Source organism: Panulirus ornatus, chromosome 39 (genome assembly GCF_036320965.1).
Source record: "Panulirus ornatus isolate Po-2019 chromosome 39, ASM3632096v1, whole genome shotgun sequence".
NCBI lineage: Eukaryota > Metazoa > Arthropoda > Malacostraca > Decapoda > Palinuridae > Panulirus > Panulirus ornatus.
The window spans coordinates 9932572-9950706 of record NC_092262.1 but is presented as its reverse complement, the minus strand read 5'-3'; positions in this window follow the sequence as shown (position 1 = coordinate 9950706).

The window sequence follows — 18135 nt, the reverse complement described above, 5'->3', positions numbered from 1 at the left end:
GTTCATTCAGCTCAAATTAGCTTAGCTTTCCTTCATTCAGCTCAAATTAGCTTAGCTTTCCTTCATTCAGCACAACTTAGCTTAGTTACCCTTCATTTAGCTTAAATCAGCTTAGCTCCCGTTCATTCAGCTCAAATTAGCTTAGCTTTCCTTCATTCAGCTTGAATTAGCTTAGCTCCCGTTCATTCAGCTCAAATTGGCTTAACTCCCCTTCATTCAGCACAAGTTAGCTTAACCGTACCAAAGAACAAAATAAGGTTAAGATATCAAACAAATTATTCAAATTCAAAAGTTTTATTTAGGAAGATATAGAACAATACACAAAGACCTTAAGTTAAGTGCAAGTTGCAATTTATCATAGCTAGAATACAACATACAGTTGTATCAGTCTAATACAAAGCCAAAATACAATATCATTTGGTTTATCAGTATCCTTCAAAGCCAAAATACAATATCATTTGGTTTATCAGTATCCTTCAAAGCCAAAATACAATATCATTTGGTTTATCAATATCCTTCAAAGCCAAAATACAATATCATTTGGTTTATCAATATCCTTCAAAGCCAAAATACAATATCATTTGGTTTATCAATATCCTTCAAAGCCAAAATACAATATCATTTGGTTTATCAATATCCTTCAAAGCCAAAATACAATATCATTTGGTTTATCAATATCCTTCAAAGCCAAAATACAATATCATTTGGTTTATCAATATCCTTCAAAGCAACTTTGAGGAGAGGAACTTGTATCTTAGATCATATAGTAATTTCCTTCATTTTTTTTTTTGCATTTGAAGTGTTTTCCAGGCAAAGCCACAAAGTGACTTCTAACACACTGCCAGTGTTCCAGGGATGGGGTTCGCAGACTGGAACCCATTGGAGTCATTGCAGAATCAGATCAAAAACTTAGTGGAAATCCTTTTCCAAAAAAAGGAAAAAAAAAGAAAGAGTTGGCATTGATGCATTTTATAAGCCTCTGGAATCATGTTTATACAAAAAGAATGGATTCTTGTCACTCCTCGAACACGACGGTACGACCCTTGAGCACGACGGTACGACCCAAGGGCACGAAGGGTATGGCCCTTGAGCACGACGCTACGACCCTTGAGCACGACGCTACGACCCTTGAGGAAGACGCTACGACCCTTGAGCACGAGGGTACGACCCAAGGGCACGAAGGGTATGGCCCTTGAGCACGACGGTTCCCAAACCCTTCCCTTGGGTCTGTAATGATGATCCGAAACCAGACTGTACCATTTAAAGGAGTCGTACCGTCCTTTTTTCAAGGGTCGTTCCAGCGTACTTTAAGGGTGAGATGGGGGAAAGGGGAGGTCGTATCACATGCTCAAGGGTACTTGTAGTGATTGTGCTCAAACGCCCAGCCGAGAAATGGGATCCAGAAGAAAAGAAACAGCTCACAACTGGAATCCAAAATAAAAGAAACAATTTCGAAGGCTCAGTGGACAAGTGAAATCCAGAAGAAAAGAAACAATTTCAAAGGCTCAGTGAGGAACTGCAATCCAGAATAAAAGAAACAATCTTATGGGCCAGTGGAGAACTGGAAGTCAGAATATAAGAAAATTTTATAGGCTCAGTGGAGAACAGAGATCCAGAATCATGGAACAGTTTTATAGGCTCAATAGAGAACTGGAATCTAGAACCAAAGAAACAATTCCAAAGGCTCAGTGGACAACTGGAAAAAGAAACAATTTCAAAGGTTCAGTGGAGCATTGGAATCCAGAACAAAAGAAACAGTTTCACAGGCTCAGTCGATATCTGGAATCCAGAATAAAAGACACAATTTTATAGGCTCAGTGGACAACAGGAATCTAGAATAAAAGAAACATTTTTTTTTCCAGAGCGACTGAACACCTTCACGAAAACAAAAAGAGGATCCATGGTTTGCCCATGAGTCCTTCGGAACCTGTTTGAGGCTCTTGGCTTCTACAGTGCCATAGCAGACTTAGGGGACTCGATTCCTTAACGCCTTCAAGGCCACTCGTCAAGTTGGACCCTGTGGAAGAAAAAAAGAGATGTAAGTCTTTCGGAAAAAAAAGAGATGTGAGTCTTTGGGAAAAAAAAGAGATGTAAGTCTTTGGGAAAAAAAAGAGATGTGAGTCTTTGGGAAAAAAAAAAAGAAATGTAAGTCTTTGGAAAAAAAAAGAGATGTGAGTCTTTGGGAAAAAAAAAGAGATGTGAGTCTTTGGGAAAAAAAAGAGATGTAAGTCTTTGGGAAAAAAAAGAGATGTGAGTCTTTGGGAAAAAAAGAAAAGGTACTGGATCATTTATCCATTTACTTGAATGGTACTCATGATTCATGGAAAAATATAGACAAATATAGACAAGTTGTCTAGGCCAAGAGAAACATTCTAAAAATTATATATCTTTTACTCAAGACTATATAAAGAAATCTGATTGACTACGAAGCAGTTTGAATAATTGGCGAAAAAGTACCATGGCTTATAGAATATCATTAACAAGAGCCTCTCTTAAAAATGTAAATTTCTGTTGTCTTTTCCATCAGTACACAATTTATTTTCTGTTATGCAACCATCTAAAAATAAAAGGAAAAAAACTAGAGAGAATATAAGAGCACTGTATACATTCGAATAAAAAGTCCCCTTTAAGAACATTTTGAATCACCCTTACATAGAGTTTGGTCATATTGAGATATTTTTTATTTATCATTTGTGAAAATGAGCTAACTGACTTCTGGAGGATTAACTTGGACGTTTGTTTTGCTTTTCAGAACAAATGTCTAAAACTAGGAACTTATTTGGTTATGGGGGAAAAATGTGGAAACCAATATTGTTGATCTGTCAAAACTTAAATGATATAGAAAAATGTCTATGAACCTTTCCGGGTCAAGAACCAGGTTACTGATAGCTTTTGACACTTCTCTATTCTCTCTCTCTCTCTCTCTCTCTCTCTCTCTCTCTCTCTCTCTTTTCTGCTTCTCCATCTCTCTTTCCCCCTCTCATATTTCAAAGAACAGTTTAATATTGACGTTATGAAACTGGTTTAGAAAGTGAAAGGTTTTGATTAGTTCACCCTTTACTATTCTCACTTCCAATGTAGGCAGATGCATGGACTTTAACCTTTCTCTTGTAACTCAGTTTCTTTAATTCTGGTGCTATCTTTATTGTTTTTTTTTTTTGTGCTTCGTTAAGTGACAAAACTTGAACACCAAATTCATTTTCTTTTCAGTGTAGGGTATGAATAGCTGGCTGAATATTTCCTTATCCATATACTTGAATGGTATTCAAATATTTACCAGCAGACACTTGGTCTCCTTAACTATTCTCCTAATGTGGGACTCTGGCCACAGGTTAGGGGGCCGGGGCACCATGTCCACTCCCAAGTCCCTCTCAACACACACACACACATTCCTGCAGCTTATTTCCTGATGGATGATATCTATATTGAGGTCTTCTTCCACTGTGTCCCATCCACATCAGTTTGCATTATTCGGGTTATATCTATCCACCATGTATCATATCAACTTTGCACTTTGTTTATATCCCCTTGTAAGTTGATGCAGTCCTCATTGGTATCATCCGCAAACATACTCAAAGGGGAAAATTTCCTTCTGACAAGTCATATACATAGATCAAGCAGGGCAACACTCTCAGGCCTTTTTGGGAGGCATGGTAATGCTGCCAAGCCCCTCCGTAAGGCATGCTAACGTTGCCAGGCCTCTGTGAATCATTGCAATTCTACCAGACCTCTCTGTGATATATGGTAATGTTGCCAAGTCTCTCTGTAGGGCATGAAAACGTTTTCATGATTCTCTATGGGATATGACAACGCTACCATGTCTCTCTCTGTGTGGTTTGACAACGCTACCATGTCTCTCTGTGTGGTTTGACAACGCGCCAGGCCTCTCTGTAGTAGGCTAACTTTGCCAGGCCTTTGTATGGGGGTATGGTAACGCTGTCTGGTTTGAATATGGCAATTTCGTCTGTACTCTCTGTGATATAACAACGCTGCTCAGCTCCTGTATGGGAAATGACAAGGCTTACACTCCTCTTGGTGGGGGTATAACAACATTGCCAGGCCTTTTTGTATGGCATGGCAACTTTGCCATGCCTCTTTATGGGGTTGGCAAGGTTATAATACCTTTCAGTGAGTTATGATAACTTTGTAGGCGTCTTTGTATAGTATGGGGATGTTGCCAAACTATCTGTGATATATATAGCTATATGACCAGGCCTCTCTCTGTTTTATAGCAACGCTTCTAGTCCTCTCTCTGAGAAATGGCATCAGTATCAGTCCTATGTGGGGTATGGCAACTCTACCAGTCCACTCTCTGTAAGGTATGAAACGCTTCTAGAACCTCTCTGTGAGGTAAAAAAAAGTGTTGCTAGGCTTATCTGTAAGATAGGGCAACTGTGCCAGGCCTCTCTCAGGGGGTATATATTAACCCTACTAGAACCATCTATGTCGTGCCGTTATGGCAACTTTGTCAGGGGTCTCTGTGAGGTATGGCAAGCCCGTGATCTTCTAAAGCTCTGCAAAGGGTGATACACGATGGGCCGTTTTTGATAATGTGATCAAAATGTGCTTTGATCTAAATGGCAGACTCTCTGGCAACTTATATCATTAAAGTCTTCCATCCTGATTTAGACAAGAAACTTTATGATACCTGACTGTGTCATATGATGGTCAGACTCGCCTCTTCTGTGACTTTTTATTTTCCTTTTCATTGACCTGTTCAACCATTGATCCATCAGATCCTTCCCCCATACGACCTGATTGGAAAACACTTCTCAAATCGTATGCAGGTGACGAGTACCTGATTGGTCTCAAATCAGATGTGAATAAGGTGTACCATTCATCACCTGATTGGCCTTAAATTATCTGGGAATGAGGTGTACCATCAAAGGACTTCATCACCTGACTGGCAGACAGAGGTAGGATTGGTGCTGACAAAGGTATAGATAGGATGCGCCTAGAGAGATATAGGAAGTGTTAACAAGACTACAGGTGTTGACAAGTGTACAGGTGTTAACAAGACTATAGGTGTTGACAAGTGTACAGGTGTTGACAAGACTACAGGTGTTGACAAGTGTACAGGTGTTAACAAGACTACAGGTGTTGACAAGTGTACAGGTGTTGACAAGACTACAGGTGTTGACAAGTGTACAGGTGTTGACAAGTGTACAGGTGTTGACAAGTGTACAGGTGTTAACAAGACTACAGGTGTTGACAAGTGTACAGGTGTTGACAAGTGTACAGGTGTTAACAAGACTACAGGTGTTGACAAGTGTACAGGTGTTGACAAGTGTACAGGTGTTAACAAGACTACAGGTGTTGACAAGTGTACAGGTGTTAACAAGACTACAGGTGTTGACAAGTGTACAGGTGTTAACAAGACTACAGGTGTTGACAAGTGTACAGGTGTTGACAAGTGTACAGGTGTTGACAAGTGTACAGGTGTTGACAAGTGTACAGGTGTTGACAAGTGTACAGGTGTTAACAAGACTACAGGTGTTGACAAGTGTACAGGTGTTAACAAGACTACAGGTGTTGACAAGTGTACAGGTGTTAACAAGACTACAGGTGTTGACAAGTGTACAGGTGTTAACAAGACTACAGGTGTTGACAAGTGTACAGGTGTTAACAAGACTACAGGTGTTGACAAGTGTACAGGTGTTGACAAGTGTACAGGTGTTGACAAGTGTACAGGTGTTGACAAGTGTACAGGTGTTGACAAGTGTACAGGTGTTGACAAGTGTACAGGTGTTGACAAGTGTACAGGTGTTAACAAGACTACAGGTGTTGACAAGTGTACAGGTGTTGACAAGTGTACAGGTGTTGACAAGTGTACAGGTGTTGACAAGTGTACAGGTGTTGACAAGTGTACAGGTGTTAACAAGACTACAGGTGTTGACAAGTGTACAGGTGTTGACAAGTGTACAGGTGTTAACAAGACTACAGGTGTTGACAAGTGTACAGGTGTTAACAAGACTACAGGTGTTGACAAGTGTACAGGTGTTAACAAGACTACAGGTGTTGACAAGTGTACAGGTGTTAACAAGACTACAGGTGTTGACAAGTGTACAGGTGTTGACAAGTGTACAGGTGTTGACAAGTGTACAGGTGTTAACAAGACTACAGGTGTTGACAAGTGTACAGGTGTTGACAAGTGTACAGGTGTTAACAAGACTACAGGTGTTGACAAGTGTACAGGTGTTGACAAGTGTACAGGTGTTAACAAGACTACAGGTGTTGACAAGTGTACAGGTGTTGACAAGTGTACAGGTGTTAACAAGACTACAGGTGTTGACAAGTGTACAGGTGTTAACAAGACTACAGGTGTTGACAAGTGTACAGGTGTTAACAAGACTACAGGTGTTGACAAGTGTACAGGTGTTGACAAGTGTACAGGTGTTAACAAGACTACAGGTGTTGACAAGTGTACAGGTGTTAACAAGACTACAGGTGTTGACAAGACTACAGGTGTTGACAAGTGTACAGGTGTTAACAAGACTACAGGTGTTGACAAGTGTACAGGTGTTGACAAGTGTACAGGTGTTAACAAGACTACAGGTGTTGACAAGTGTACAGGTGTTGACAAGTGTACAGGTGTTAACAAGACTACAGGTGTTGACAAGTGTACAGGTGTTAACAAGACTACAGGTGTTGACAAGTGTACAGGTGTTAACAAGACTACAGGTGTTGACAAGTGTACAGGTGTTAACAAGACTACAGGTGTTGACAAGTGTACAGGTGTTAACAAGACTACAGGTGTTGACAAGTGTACAGGTGTTAACAAGACTACAGGTGTTGACAAGTGTACAGGTGTTGACAAGTGTACAGGTGTTGACAAGTGTACAGGTGTTGACAAGTGTACAGGTGTTAACAAGACTACAGGTGTTGACAAGTGTACAGGTGTTAACAAGACTACAGGTGTTGACAAGTGTACAGGTGTTAACAAGACTACAGGTGTTGACAAGTGTACAGGTGTTAACAAGACTACAGGTGTTGACAAGTGTACAGGTGTTAACAAGACTACAGGTGTTGACAAGTGTACAGGTGTTAACAAGACTACAGGTGTTGACAAGTGTACAGGTGTTGACAAGTGTACAGGTGTTAACAAGACTACAGGTGTTGACAAGTGTACAGGTGTTAACAAGACTACAGGTGTTGACAAGTGTACAGGTGTTAACAAGACTACAGGTGTTGACAAGTGTACAGGTGTTGACAAGTGTACAGGTGTTGACAAGTGTACAGGTGTTAACAAGACTACAGGTGTTGACAAGTGTACAGGTGTTAACAAGACTACAGGTGTTGACAAGTGTACAGGTGTTGACAAGTGTACAGGTGTTGACAAGTGTACAGGTGTTGACAAGTGTACAGGTGTTAACAAGACTACAGGTGTTGACAAGTGTACAGGTGTTGACAAGTGTACAGGTGTTAACAAGACTACAGGTGTTGACAAGTGTACAGGTGTTAACAAGACTACAGGTGTTGACAAGTGTACAGGTGTTGACAAGTGTACAGGTGTTAACAAGACTACAGGTGTTGACAAGTGTACAGGTGTTAACAAGACTACAGGTGTTGACAAGTGTACAGGTGTTAACAAGACTACAGGTGTTGACAAGTGTACAGGTGTTAACAAGACTACAGGTGTTGACAAGTGTACAGGTGTTAACAAGACTACAGGTGTTGACAAGTGTACAGGTGTTGACAAGTGTACAGGTGTTGACAAGTGTACAGGTGTTAACAAGACTACAGGTGTTGACAAGTGTACAGGTGTTGACAAGTGTACAGGTGTTGACAAGTGTACAGGTGTTAACAAGACTACAGGTGTTGACAAGTGTACAGGTGTTGACAAGTGTACAGGTGTTAACAAGACTACAGGTGTTGACAAGTGTACAGGTGTTAACAAGACTACAGGTGTTGACAAGTGTACAGGTGTTAACAAGACTACAGGTGTTGACAAGTGTACAGGTGTTAACAAGACTACAGGTGTTGACAAGTGTACAGGTGTTAACAAGACTACAGGTGTTGACAAGTGTACAGGTGTTGACAAGTGTACAGGTGTTAACAAGACTACAGGTGTTGACAAGTGTACAGGTGTTGACAAGTGTACAGGTGTTGACAAGTGTACAGGTGTTGACAAGTGTACAGGTGTTGACAAGTGTACAGGTGTTGACAAGTGTACAGGTGTTAACAAGACTACAGGTGTTGACAAGTGTACAGGTGTTGACAAGTGTACAGGTGTTAACAAGACTACAGGTGTTGACAAGTGTACAGGTGTTGACAAGTGTACAGGTGTTAACAAGACTACAGGTGTTGACAAGTGTACAGGTGTTGACAAGTGTACAGGTGTTAACAAGACTACAGGTGTTGACAAGTGTACAGGTGTTGACAAGTGTACAGGTGTTGACAAGTGTACAGGTGTTAACAAGACTACAGGTGTTGACAAGTGTACAGGTGTTGACAAGTGTACAGGTGTTGACAAGTGTACAGGTGTTAACAAGACTACAGGTGTTGACAAGTGTACAGGTGTTAACAAGACTACAGGTGTTGACAAGTGTACAGGTGTTAACAAGACTACAGGTGTTGACAAGTGTACAGGTGTTAACAAGACTACAGGTGTTGACAAGTGTACAGGTGTTGACAAGTGTACAGGTGTTAACAAGACTACAGGTGTTGACAAGTGTACAGGTGTTGACAAGTGTACAGGTGTTGACAAGTGTACAGGTGTTAACAAGACTACAGGTGTTGACAAGTGTACAGGTGTTAACAAGACTACAGGTGTTGACAAGTGTACAGGTGTTAACAAGACTACAGGTGTTGACAAGTGTACAGGTGTTAACAAGACTACAGGTGTTGACAAGTGTACAGGTGTTGACAAGTGTACAGGTGTTGACAAGTGTACAGGTGTTAACAAGACTACAGGTGTTGACAAGTGTACAGGTGTTGACAAGTGTACAGGTGTTGACAAGTGTACAGGTGTTGACAAGTGTACAGGTGTTGACAAGTGTACAGGTGTTGACAAGTGTACAGGTGTTGACAAGTGTACAGGTGTTGACAAGTGTACAGGTGTTAACAAGACTACAGGTGTTGACAAGTGTACAGGTGTTGACAAGTGTACAGGTGTTGACAAGTGTACAGGTGTTGACAAGTGTACAGGTGTTAACAAGACTACAGGTGTTGACAAGTGTACAGGTGTTGACAAGTGTACAGGTGTTGACAAGTGTACAGGTGTTAACAAGACTACAGGTGTTGACAAGTGTACAGGTGTTAACAAGACTACAGGTGTTGACAAGTGTACAGGTGTTAACAAGACTACAGGTGTTGACAAGTGTACAGGTGTTAACAAGACTACAGGTGTTGACAAGTGTACAGGTGTTGACAAGTGTACAGGTGTTAACAAGACTACAGGTGTTGACAAGTGTACAGGTGTTAACAAGACTACAGGTGTTGACAAGTGTACAGGTGTTAACAAGACTACAGGTGTTGACAAGTGTACAGGTGTTAACAAGACTACAGGTGTTGACAAGTGTACAGGTGTTAACAAGACTACAGGTGTTGACAAGTGTACAGGTGTTGACAAGTGTACAGGTGTTAACAAGACTACAGGTGTTGACAAGTGTACAGGTGTTAACAAGACTACAGGTGTTGACAAGTGTACAGGTGTTAACAAGACTACAGGTGTTGACAAGTGTACAGGTGTTGACAAGTGTACAGGTGTTAACAAGACTACAGGTGTTGACAAGTGTACAGGTGTTGACAAGTGTACAGGTGTTAACAAGACTACAGGTGTTGACAAGTGTACAGGTGTTGACAAGTGTACAGGTGTTAACAAGACTACAGGTGTTGACAAGTGTACAGGTGTTAACAAGACTACAGGTGTTGACAAGTGTACAGGTGTTAACAAGACTACAGGTGTTGACAAGTGTACAGGTGTTAACAAGACTACAGGTGTTGACAAGTGTACAGGTGTTGACAAGTGTACAGGTGTTGACAAGTGTACAGGTGTTGACAAGTGTACAGGTGTTGACAAGTGTACAGGTGTTGACAAGTGTACAGGTGTTGACAAGTGTACAGGTGTTAACAAGACTACAGGTGTTGACAAGTGTACAGGTGTTAACAAGACTACAGGTGTTGACAAGTGTACAGGTGTTAACAAGACTACAGGTGTTGACAAGTGTACAGGTGTTGACAAGACTATAGGTGTTGACAAGTGTACAGGTGTTAACAAGACTACAGGTGTTGACAAGTGTACAGGTGTTAACAAGACTACAGGTGTTGACAAGTGTACAGGTGTTAACAAGACTACAGGTGTTGACAAGTGTACAGGTGTTAACAAGACTACAGGTGTTGACAAGTGTACAGGTGTTGACAAGTGTACAGGTGTTAACAAGACTACAGGTGTTGACAAGTGTACAGGTGTTAACAAGACTACAGGTGTTGACAAGTGTACAGGTGTTGACAAGTGTACAGGTGTTAACAAGACTACAGGTGTTGACAAGTGTACAGGTGTTGACAAGTGTACAGGTGTTAACAAGACTACAGGTGTTGACAAGTGTACAGGTGTTAACAAGACTACAGGTGTTGACAAGTGTACAGGTGTTGACAAGTGTACAGGTGTTAACAAGACTACAGGTGTTGACAAGTGTACAGGTGTTAACAAGACTACAGGTGTTGACAAGTGTACAGGTGTTAACAAGACTACAGGTGTTGACAAGTGTACAGGTGTTAACAAGACTACAGGTGTTGACAAGTGTACAGGTGTTAACAAGACTACAGGTGTTGACAAGTGTACAGGTGTTGACAAGTGTACAGGTGTTGACAAGTGTACAGGTGTTAACAAGACTACAGGTGTTGACAAGTGTACAGGTGTTGACAAGTGTACAGGTGTTAACAAGACTACAGGTGTTGACAAGTGTACAGGTGTTGACAAGTGTACAGGTGTTGACAAGTGTACAGGTGTTGACAAGTGTACAGGTGTTGACAAGTGTACAGGTGTTGACAAGTGTACAGGTGTTAACAAGACTACAGGTGTTGACAAGTGTACAGGTGTTAACAAGACTACAGGTGTTGACAAGTGTACAGGTGTTGACAAGTGTACAGGTGTTAACAAGACTACAGGTGTTGACAAGTGTACAGGTGTTAACAAGACTACAGGTGTTGACAAGTGTACAGGTGTTGACAAGTGTACAGGTGTTAACAAGACTACAGGTGTTGACAAGTGTACAGGTGTTAACAAGACTACAGGTGTTGACAAGTGTACAGGTGTTAACAAGACTACAGGTGTTGACAAGTGTACAGGTGTTGACAAGTGTACAGGTGTTGACAAGTGTACAGGTGTTAACAAGACTACAGGTGTTGACAAGTGTACAGGTGTTGACAAGTGTACAGGTGTTGACAAGTGTACAGGTGTTGACAAGTGTACAGGTGTTAACAAGACTACAGGTGTTGACAAGTGTACAGGTGTTGACAAGTGTACAGGTGTTGACAAGTGTACAGGTGTTAACAAGACTACAGGTGTTGACAAGTGTACAGGTGTTGACAAGTGTACAGGTGTTAACAAGACTACAGGTGTTGACAAGTGTACAGGTGTTGACAAGTGTACAGGTGTTGACAAGTGTACAGGTGTTAACAAGACTACAGGTGTTGACAAGTGTACAGGTGTTAACAAGACTACAGGTGTTGACAAGTGTACAGGTGTTGACAAGTGTACAGGTGTTGACAAGTGTACAGGTGTTGACAAGTGTACAGGTGTTGACAAGTGTACAGGTGTTAACAAGACTACAGGTGTTGACAAGTGTACAGGTGTTGACAAGTGTACAGGTGTTGACAAGTGTACAGGTGTTGACAAGTGTACAGGTGTTAACAAGACTACAGGTGTTGACAAGTGTACAGGTGTTGACAAGTGTACAGGTGTTGACAAGTGTACAGGTGTTAACAAGACTACAGGTGTTGACAAGTGTACAGGTGTTGACAAGTGTACAGGTGTTAACAAGACTACAGGTGTTGACAAGTGTACAGGTGTTGACAAGTGTACAGGTGTTAACAAGACTACAGGTGTTGACAAGTGTACAGGTGTTGACAAGTGTACAGGTGTTGACAAGTGTACAGGTGTTGACAAGTGTACAGGTGTTGACAAGTGTACAGGTGTTGACAAGTGTACAGGTGTTAACAAGACTACAGGTGTTGACAAGTGTACAGGTGTTGACAAGTGTACAGGTGTTAACAAGACTACAGGTGTTGACAAGTGTACAGGTGTTGACAAGTGTACAGGTGTTGACAAGTGTACAGGTGTTAACAAGACTACAGGTGTTGACAAGTGTACAGGTGTTGACAAGTGTACAGGTGTTGACAAGTGTACAGGTGTTGACAAGTGTACAGGTGTTGACAAGTGTACAGGTGTTGACAAGTGTACAGGTGTTGACAAGTGTACAGGTGTTGACAAGTGTACAGGTGTTGACAAGTGTACAGGTGTTAACAAGACTACAGGTGTTGACAAGTGTACAGGTGTTGACAAGTGTACAGGTGTTGACAAGTGTACAGGTGTTGACAAGTGTACAGGTGTTGACAAGTGTACAGGTGTTGACAAGTGTACAGGTGTTAACAAGACTACAGGTGTTGACAAGTGTACAGGTGTTAACAAGACTACAGGTGTTGACAAGTGTACAGGTGTTAACAAGACTACAGGTGTTGACAAGTGTACAGGTGTTGACAAGTGTACAGGTGTTGACAAGTGTACAGGTGTTAACAAGACTACAGGTGTTGACAAGTGTACAGGTGTTGACAAGTGTACAGGTGTTGACAAGTGTACAGGTGTTGACAAGTGTACAGGTGTTGACAAGTGTACAGGTGTTAACAAGACTACAGGTGTTGACAAGTGTACAGGTGTTGACAAGTGTACAGGTGTTGACAAGTGTACAGGTGTTAACAAGACTACAGGTGTTGACAAGTGTACAGGTGTTGACAAGTGTACAGGTGTTAACAAGACTACAGGTGTTGACAAGTGTACAGGTGTTGACAAGTGTACAGGTGTTGACAAGTGTACAGGTGTTAACAAGACTACAGGTGTTGACAAGTGTACAGGTGTTAACAAGACTACAGGTGTTGACAAGTGTACAGGTGTTGACAAGTGTACAGGTGTTGACAAGTGTACAGGTGTTAACAAGACTACAGGTGTTGACAAGTGTACAGGTGTTGACAAGTGTACAGGTGTTAACAAGACTACAGGTGTTGACAAGTGTACAGGTGTTAACAAGACTACAGGTGTTGACAAGTGTACAGGTGTTAACAAGACTACAGGTGTTGACAAGTGTACAGGTGTTGACAAGTGTACAGGTGTTGACAAGTGTACAGGTGTTGACAAGTGTACAGGTGTTGACAAGTGTACAGGTGTTGACAAGTGTACAGGTGTTAACAAGACTACAGGTGTTGACAAGTGTACAGGTGTTAACAAGACTACAGGTGTTGACAAGTGTACAGGTGTTAACAAGACTACAGGTGTTGACAAGTGTACAGGTGTTAACAAGACTACAGGTGTTGACAAGTGTACAGGTGTTAACAAGACTACAGGTGTTGACAAGTGTACAGGTGTTAACAAGACTACAGGTGTTGACAAGTGTACAGGTGTTGACAAGTGTACAGGTGTTGACAAGTGTACAGGTGTTAACAAGACTACAGGTGTTGACAAGTGTACAGGTGTTGACAAGTGTACAGGTGTTAACAAGACTACAGGTGTTGACAAGTGTACAGGTGTTAACAAGACTACAGGTGTTGACAAGTGTACAGGTGTTAACAAGACTACAGGTGTTGACAAGTGTACAGGTGTTGACAAGTGTACAGGTGTTAACAAGACTACAGGTGTTGACAAGTGTACAGGTGTTGACAAGTGTACAGGTGTTGACAAGTGTACAGGTGTTAACAAGACTACAGGTGTTGACAAGTGTACAGGTGTTGACAAGTGTACAGGTGTTAACAAGACTACAGGTGTTGACAAGTGTACAGGTGTTAACAAGACTACAGGTGTTGACAAGTGTACAGGTGTTAACAAGACTACAGGTGTTGACAAGTGTACAGGTGTTGACAAGTGTACAGGTGTTGACAAGTGTACAGGTGTTAACAAGACTACAGGTGTTGACAAGTGTACAGGTGTTGACAAGTGTACAGGTGTTGACAAGTGTACAGGTGTTAACAAGACTACAGGTGTTGACAAGTGTACAGGTGTTAACAAGACTACAGGTGTTGACAAGTGTACAGGTGTTGACAAGTGTACAGGTGTTGACAAGTGTACAGGTGTTAACAAGACTACAGGTGTTGACAAGTGTACAGGTGTTAACAAGACTACAGGTGTTGACAAGTGTACAGGTGTTGACAAGTGTACAGGTGTTGACAAGTGTACAGGTGTTAACAAGACTACAGGTGTTGACAAGTGTACAGGTGTTAACAAGACTACAGGTGTTGACAAGTGTACAGGTGTTGACAAGTGTACAGGTGTTGACAAGTGTACAGGTGTTAACAAGACTACAGGTGTTGACAAGTGTACAGGTGTTGACAAGTGTACAGGTGTTGACAAGTGTACAGGTGTTAACAAGACTACAGGTGTTGACAAGTGTACAGGTGTTGACAAGTGTACAGGTGTTAACAAGACTACAGGTGTTGACAAGTGTACAGGTGTTGACAAGTGTACAGGTGTTGACAAGTGTACAGGTGTTGACAAGTGTACAGGTGTTGACAAGTGTACAGGTGTTGACAAGTGTACAGGTGTTGACAAGTGTACAGGTGTTGACAAGTGTACAGGTGTTAACAAGACTACAGGTGTTGACAAGTGTACAGGTGTTGACAAGTGTACAGGTGTTAACAAGACTACAGGTGTTGACAAGTGTACAGGTGTTGACAAGTGTACAGGTGTTAACAAGACTACAGGTGTTGACAAGTGTACAGGTGTTAACAAGACTACAGGTGTTGACAAGTGTACAGGTGTTAACAAGACTACAGGTGTTGACAAGTGTACAGGTGTTAACAAGACTACAGGTGTTGACAAGTGTACAGGTGATCGACGTGCTGTCAGTGGACTGAACCGGAAACCATGAAAGTATATTCTATTTTTGGCCTTATGTAGGATATGAACAGCTGGCTGATTATTTCCTTATCCATATACTTGAATGCTATTCCAATATTTGCCAGCAGACACTTGGTCTCCTTAACTATTTTCCTAATGTGGGACTCTGGCCACAGGTTAGAGGTGAAGTATGTCTGTATAATTATCTATTTGTACTGTAAAGGGAGGGAATTTTACACTCATGGGGCCACCATCTCTTGAACAAGTGTACTGTGATTTATTTTTTTTGTGTTTTTTTTTTCGTGTTTATTACATGATAGATACGACGACAGAGAAAAATTATAAGCATTTTGAACCAAAAACAAGCAAACCCAGTCCAGTTGCCTTTTGTAGAATCTAGAAAGACCTAAAAAGCAAAAGATGAAACACTAGTAGAATTACCAGATAAAAAAAAATTGTTAGAACATTGAAATGATAATGATTTTCTTGCATACTGAAAAAGGAATATGTGGAAGTATGAAGACGAACTGAAGTAATAAGGAGAAAATAAGGATAATTAAAAAAGGAAAGGGAAAATAAGATTTATAATAAAATATGTGGTAGAATAACAAAAGTATGCATAGAAACATAACATAAACAATTTATATATCAGTCTAATAAAACAGTATACGTAAATTAGATTTCATATATGTTAATGTATATTGTAATCTTTTTTTTTTTAATAGATAAAGAGATAGATACAGATGTAGATATTTCTATATAGATCCAAATACCATCTTTTCCTCCATTTTAGATATCTTTATGATAGTGGATAGAGGGAACACTGGATATCATATATAGTGGTATGGCTCCTGAGACACGACAGCGCGCCCTTTGACCACCAAGGCACAGCCCTTGGGTATGTCCATGGCTTGGCCTTAGACCTGAAGGCTAGATTTAAGGGGCAATGGTACGTCTACCAGCTTAAAATTCCTCATCTGAAGAACCTCTTAAGGACTAAATAAAGTTAGAAGCAGTGCTATATCCACATCTCTAAGGTACTCATTTAAGGAATCCCTAAAGGATCCATTAAGGTTAGAGGCAATGCTATATAGCCACACCCTAGAATTCCTCTCCCAGGTTGTAACCATATCTTGAAAGGCTTAAAGTAAGAATGAGAAGATGATTAATGAAACTCAAAGACAATATACAGAAAGTGTTTTTGGCATTCTTTGTGCTGTAATGTTTTCAGTTGTCCTCTGGGTCTGTGTTTGTGTCAATAATATCTTTGTGAGAGAGTTAATAAATCTATACTTCTTTGTCTCTTGCACAGGAACGTTTCTTTTATGAAGACGAAAATGAGGAAGCAAATCATATCGACCACTTATTCAACTTGCAAAGAATGCCAATTTAGAGGTTAAACAGATTATATAGATTGTTTGAGTTTTTCCATATTTTTTTTTTCTTTTTGCCAGTAAGAATCATATGGTTTCAATAAATGGGCAACATAAGGTCGTTATATATGTACATCCAGAAGATACATAGGTCTCCCTCTGTCACTTGATTTAGATAGATAGGAATTTGTATAGTTTTTTCTACTACATCAACTACCCTTATGAATAGATGATCAATGTAGAAAAATATATCTATATGTATCTGTCTATCTATCTATCCATTCTTCTCTCTCTCTCTCTCTCTCTCTCTCTCTCTCTCTCTCTCTCTCTCTCTCTCTCTCTCTCTCTCTCTCTCTCTCTCTCTCTGTGGATCATTTAGTTCCTAATCTGCTGTGTTTGGTCCTCTTTACCATTTCATTTGCAAGTCTTGTTCTGTTGCCGGAAAATGTGTCTCGTTCACCTTAAGGAGTAGTTCTGATACATTGTCATCATCGGGTTAACTCTGTGGCCCATTCTTGGATGACCTTATACGATGCTTTTAACATCCTCCCAGACAATGGTGTCGATAAGTCCTTTAAGACAATCCAGTGGAGCCTACAATATCACCTTCGTTTGCCACAAGATAAAGACTTGGACCCTATTTAGTAAACTGTGTAGCATCTATAAAGCCTCTTCATGACTTTCTTAATCTAAATCCCTGTTATCATAGCCCATAGTCATAGCATAGACTTTGCTGTCGTAGGTTCAGATTGTGGTATAGTCGTCTGATGTAGCCTCGAGAAACCTTATGTTGACCCTTTTCTACTCCTGGGTTGGCGGATCCTAAGACGTAGAATGTATCATGGTATTGATAATCCCATGTCTGGTATCATAACTTTAGAGCCCTGTGCTCTAATCATAGCAGCGTATGCAACGACCTTGGTAAACCATCATAGCGTGTTGAATATAGTACATAATGTACTTTTAGTCTTGGGGTAAAAGTATTATGAGTTGGGCCCCCATAGAGGTATGAGGTTCACCCTCATAACCAAAGACATCATGACCAGCCTCCTCACAGTGTGACCTTGAACGTTGTCTGCACCTGTGAGTTAATGAGACTTTCTCATGTCAGGGTTTCATGGCAGTAAAATAACGTCTTCGAGGTTCATCCAGTTTCCAAGAGTGTGGACGAATAGGCGAACTCAGTGACCATAGCTGGAAGGAGAGAGTTCAGGTGGTGGTAGAGGAGTGGTGGGCACTTGGTATATGGGAGGGGTTAAAAGGGTGGTGGTGGTGGGTGGTGGGTGGTTAGGGGTTGGAGTGGGTGGGTGGGCGGGCGGGGAGGGCGCCCCAAGAAGTGGTGTGTCTCAGCGTCTGAAAGAAAAGGGTCATGTCGTCTCACCCCGAACGTGAGATATTTATGGCCAGGTCGAACTTCTGGGGAGAAGTAGTGTGTTATAGGGAGGCCAGAGGGGAGACCCGAGTCCTCCCTACCCCCCCAACACATCCCAGCCCCAACCCACCCCATCCCCCGAGCCCTGAGAGTGTAAACAAACCTGCCAGCACTGAGCATGCTCACTGAGGCTCGAAGAAGCGGCCATATTTGTTATTCAAATGAACCAATCAGAGCGGTGGCTCGTGGTGAAATTGATTGGCTGGTGGGAGGGGCCAGAGTCAACATGGGATCTGTGGTGTGATTGCCAGCTGGCCAATCACTTTGCCGGGAGATGGGGGCTATGC